The 5841-nt window shown below is 34.6% G+C and overlaps 1 pseudogene; it reads left to right on the plus strand.

Moving 5' to 3' along the window:
- Window positions 1–1430: 1430 nt before the first annotated feature.
- Window positions 1431–5230, plus strand: LOC123789782 (60 kDa heat shock protein, mitochondrial pseudogene; annotated as a pseudogene).
- The last annotated feature ends 611 nt before the right edge of the window (window positions 5231–5841 follow it).

Here is a 5841-nt window from a genome sequence, read left to right on the forward strand (position 1 = left end):
AAAGAATGAAATCTTGCCATTTTCAACAATATGGATAGAGCTAGAGAGTATTATGCTAAGTGAAACAAGTCAGTTAAAGAAAAATACCACACAATTTCACTCACATGTGGAATTTAAGAAAGAAAACAAATGATCAAATTTAAAAGAGAGAGAGAGACAAACCAAGAAACAGAGTGTTAACTATAGACAACAAACTCATGGTTGCCAGAGGAGAGGTGGGTGGTGGAGATGGGTGAAATAGGTGATGGGGATTAAAGTGTACACTTACCATCATAAGCACTAAATAATGTGCAGAATTGTTGAATCACTATATTGTACACTTGAAACTAATTTAACACTGTATATTAACTATACTGGAATTAAAATTAGAAAAAAAATTAATAAATAAGGAGGGCACATGTTGTGAAGAGCACTGGGTGTTATACACAACTAATGAATCATTGAACACTACACCAAAAACTAATGATGTACTATTTGTTGGCTAACTGAACATAATAAAAATGAACTTAATAAATAAAACTGAGGCTTGGAGAGGTTAAATAAATTATCCAAATTTATATTGTAAATAAGAGGCAGATCTAAAATTCAAATTCAGGTTTCTTGACTACAAGTCAAAAGATCTTGCCACTATACCACAGTTGCCAATAATTTTTACATACTTAGTGAATTATGAAAAAAAATATTATTAAAGATGTAATTAAAAATTTAAACACCATGTGGAAGAACTTCTAAAGGCTGTAATTTAATAAAATTAAATCAATATTTCCACTTTTCTTTGAAACTATGACTTCAGCCTAGCAACTTCATATTAGACATGTCACCAGAGGCAAAGGAAATGAAAGCAAAACTGAACTATTGGGACTTCATGAAGACAAAAAGCTTCTGCACAGCAAAGGAAACCTAAACATTTCTAAATTATAAAAATAAAAAAGGCTTAAATTCCTTAGACTGATCAAGTGTCCAAAGGTATGTGACATGAGTCTGTTATCAGTTGAAACAAATTTTAACTGCTGCTTTAGCTAAATAAATTAAACAGATTTCATAATAGAAGGCTACATTTCTACACTTAATGCTGTAGGTACATACACCTGAAAATTTGCTTTCCATTTACATACTATCTAAAGAAATGCAGAAGAAGCAAAAAGGAAAAATGTCAGAACCACAGCTATTTCATTTCTGAGAATAGTTCTTTCTTTAGCACTGTTTTTTTCTTCAGGTGCATATATTGGGTTTGCTAAAGAATTTTCTGAATATAGTATGTCAAAAACTTTCCTCAGAAAATTAAAATTAAGTAGAGGTTTAATTCTTCATAAGAAAACCATGAAATTTTATAGTTATAGTTTTCTTTTAGATATTTAGTCCTTTCTACGTATAGTGTTGGAAGTCAGAGAGACCAGTGTCTAAAACACGACCCTGAACTTAATAGCTGCATGGCTTTGGATAAGTCAAGTAATCTATGCAAGACTGTTTTCTGTGTGTAAAATGAAGATAATAGCACATACATCAAAGAATCATTATGAGGGTTAAATGGGATAAACATATTTTGGTACTTGATTAGTAAAATTCAATAAATGATAGTTCATTTTCTCGTACTCCCTCCTAGGCTTATTTCCTGTTTAAAAAAAGCCTAGATTTTTTTGAACCTAAGAATATAATCTCATTGGCCATGTTCTTCAGATTTTCACTACCACTTTGATAGCTCAATTTTTCTGAAAGTAAACTTAATTTTCTTTTAAAAGTAGCCACAACTTGTCATATTATACAGATCATAACAATCTTCTTACAATATTCTACTCTAACACACACACACACACACACACACACACAGCCCATAAAAATAACCACCAAAGTACCTACCTTTTAACATTTTCAATGTTTGGCACATATCCTCGACAAGCTCAATTCTCCTTTGGAAGTCTATAGTCTGCATCTGTATTTCTAACTTGTGTGGCTTATTCATTATATCATGGTTTTTATCCTCTGTTGCAGAGTCAGAATTGTCAATAATAATCCAAAGCCACAGAATGAGAGATTCCAAAAGAGTTACATAAGCAGAAGGCGAACCTATGGTGAGAATTCAATAAATCATTATCTGAAACACATTTTGCCCATTTGAAGTTCAGTTATACAGTCAGGACAGCAAAAGATTTGGATCTCAAAGGTCGATAGTTCTTTTCAATGATTGTGCTAATCTGAGGTGTTTTATATGTATTGACTTAAAATCTTCCATAGGCCTAAGAGCACTTATCTTGTGACTATGGATAAGACTCTATCTAAAAGAACCATAGCCAAATTACATGTACACACACACACACACACACACACACACACACACACTTAAAAAAGAAAGACATATACCAACAGTGACTTTAAGGAGAACTACTTTATCTAGACTTTTCATTAAGTAGCAGAATGCTTCCAGATAGATCCTATGTAGAGTTTGCTGATTAAGTATTACTATTCCCTCTTGTTGATCTATGCAAAGTGAAATAATATCATAAATGTTGAAGGACCACAATTTAGAATAAACGTTAATTTCCTAAAGACTTGGAATGTATATTTCCACCTTAGAGAGACTTTTCTATCTTTTAGCTCACTTGCAATCATATTAACTAAAAAGTCACACATACAGTTAACAAAGTTGACAGAAACAAGAAAAACATTTGGATAAAACTAGCCTTGAACTTTCTTACTTATTCCCTTATACCTCACTTCGAAATAAATGAATGAACTTTCTGCAAAATTTAAATTGCTAAATGATTGCACTAATAAACAATTATCATTTTATAACCTGAAGTTGCTTAAAAGCTGTTTCTTAACTAGAAGTTAGAGCATTAAACCATGGTCTAAGAGCAAAGTATGGCCTAACAAAGGTTTGTGGAGGTCTTTATCATTACCTCCACTTACTATCTTTAAGTATTTTCTTCATTCCCTGAATATTACTTTTAGTAGTGTGGTAACTATACTTTCCAAATTTTAAATCTAACAATAATATCTGATAAATAAGGTTTTTGTGTTGCTTCTTGGTGCCAGATGCAACCCAAAAAGTGTAACTTGGACTTTGAAAAAACTGGAACTTATGGAACACTCTGATGGCTTGGAAAGATAATAGGAGATAATTCTTGAAATTAAATATGTCTTGGAAAATTGGGTTATTATATGAATAGGACATCTGAGTGAATGATACTGGGTAGGCGAAAAAATAAGCTAAAAGTCACAACAAGAGGAACTCTTCCCGTCACTTGCATCGAACAACCTGCCTGACTACTGTCACACCCTGTCATTGCCCACAGAAATATTTTGATTACCTGTTGTTTTTCCTGAAATTAGGCCAGTGTCCAGGGCACTGGCTCCTCATCTCATTCAGGCTTATTCCAAAGAGGTAAAAATTGGTGTAGATTACTGAGCTTTAATGCTTCAATGTGTAGACCTTTTACCCGATGCTGTAGCTGTTACTGTGGGACCAAAGAGAAGAACATTGATTATTGAACAGAGTGGGAAAGGACCCAAAGTAACAAAAGATGGTGTAACTGTTGCAAAGTCCATTGGCTTAAAAGGTAAATATAAAAATACCAGCACTAAACTTGTTCAAGATGTCAGTAACACAAATGAAGAGGCTGGGGATGGCACCACTACCGCTATTATCCTGGAACACTCTATTGCCAAGGAAAGCTTAGAGAAGATTAACAAAATTGCTAATTCTCCGGAAATGAGGAGAGGTGTGATATTAGCTATTAATACTGTAATTGCTGAACTTAAGAAGCAGTCTAAACCTGTGTGTGAGAATCCCCGAAGAAATTGCTCAGATTTCTCCGATTTCTGCAAATGGAGACAAAGAAATGTGCAACATCATTTCTGATGCAGTGAAAAAAAAATCTAGAAGAAAGGGAGTCATCACAGTAAGTAATGGAAAAACACTAAATGATGAATTAGAAATTACTTAAGGCATGATGTTTGATTGAGAGTATATTTCTCCATACTTTATTAATACATCAAAAGGTCAGAAATTGAATTCCATTATTCTATATTCTACCGAGGTGAAAAGAAAGTTTCCAGAGTCCAATCCACTGTACTTGCTCCTGAGATTGTCAATGCTTCCTATAAGACCTTGGTCATAATTGCTAGATGTTGATGTAGATGTTCTGAATAAAATAATTTTGAATAGGCTAAAAATTGGTCTTCAGTTTGTAGCAGCCAAAGCTCTAGGTTTTGGTGACAATAAAAAGAACCAGATTAAAGAGATTGCTGTTGCTGCTGGTGGTGCAGTGTTTGGAGAAGAATTGACACTAAATCTTGAAGATACTCAGCCTCAGGACATAGCAAAGGTTGGAGAGGTCATTGTGACAAAAGATGATGCAATGCTCTTGAAAGGAAATGGTGACAAGGCTCAAATTGGAAAACATTTTAAAGAAATCATCAAGCAGTTAGATATCACGACTAGTGAACATGAAAAGAAAAAACTGATTGAATGTCTGGCCAAACCTTCAGATAGAGTAGTTGTGCTGGAAGTTGGTGGGACAAATGATGTTGAAGTGAATGAAAAGACAGAGTTACAGATGTCCTCAATGCTACATGAGCTGCTGTTGAAAGCATTATTCTGGGAAGGGGTTGTGTCATGCTTTGGCTCATTCCAGCTTTGGACAATAATTCCAGCTCCTGGGGTGCCTGGGTAGCTTAATTGGTTAAGCGGCTGCCTTTGGCTCAGGTCATGATCTCAGGGTCCTGGGATCAAGCCTGGTGTTGCATCAGACTCCATGCTTAGTGGGCAGTCTGTTTCTCCCTCTCTTTTTGTCCCTTCCTCTGCTTGTGTGCTCTCTCTCTCTCTCTCTCTCTCAAATAAATAAATAAATCTTCAAAAAATAATTCCAGCTCCTGAAGATCAAAACATTGATATAGAAATTATTAAAAGAACACTCAAAATTCCTGCAATGACCATTTCTAAGAATGCAGGTATTGAAAGATCACTAATAATTGAGAAAATTATGCAAATTTCCTCAAAAGATGGGTATGATGCTATGCTTAGAGATTTTGTGAATATTGTAGAAAAAGGAAAAATTCACTCAACTAAGGTTACTGGATGCTGGCAGAGTGGTCTCTCTGTTAAGTACAGCAGAAGATCTAGTCATTGAAATTCCTAAAGTAGGGTCTTTAGGACCCTAAAATGGGTGGAATGGGTGGAATGGATGGAATGGGTGGAATGGGATGTGGTATGGGAGGTGGCATGTCATAATTCTTATAATAGTACTTTATTAATAAAATGTGAAAGGAAGTTCAATTCAGTGATCCTCACCAATAACTTAATTAATTAATTGATTAATTAATGTTGGTATTTATTTATTTACTTATTTTTATTAACATGTATTATTAGATTCAGGGGTAGAATTCAGTGATTCATCAGTTGCATATAACACCCAGTGCTCATTACACCAAGTGTCTCCTTAATGCCCTTCACCCAATTATCCCAACACCTACCCATCTCCCCTCCAGCAGTCCTCAGTTTTCTATAGTTAAGAGTCCCTTATGGTTTCTCTCCCTCTGTTTTTATCTTATTTTTTATTTCCTTTCCTTCCCCTATGTTCACCTCTTTTATTTCTTAAATTCCACGTATGAATGAAATCATATGGTATTGGTCTTTCTATGACTGACATATTTTGCCTAGCATAATACCTTCTAGCTCCAACCACGTCATTGCAAATGGTAAGATTTCATGCTTTTTGATGGCTGAGTAATATTCCATTGTATATATGGACCACAACTTCTTAATCCAGTCATCTGTTGAATGGCATCTCGGCTCCTTCCACAATTTAGCTATTGTGGACAATGCTGCTATAAACATTGGGG

The sequence above is a fragment of the Ursus americanus genome, chromosome X (assembly GCF_024610735.1).
Source record: "Ursus americanus isolate L20-20 chromosome X, mUrsAme1.1.p, whole genome shotgun sequence".
Taxonomy (NCBI): domain Eukaryota; kingdom Metazoa; phylum Chordata; class Mammalia; order Carnivora; family Ursidae; genus Ursus; species Ursus americanus.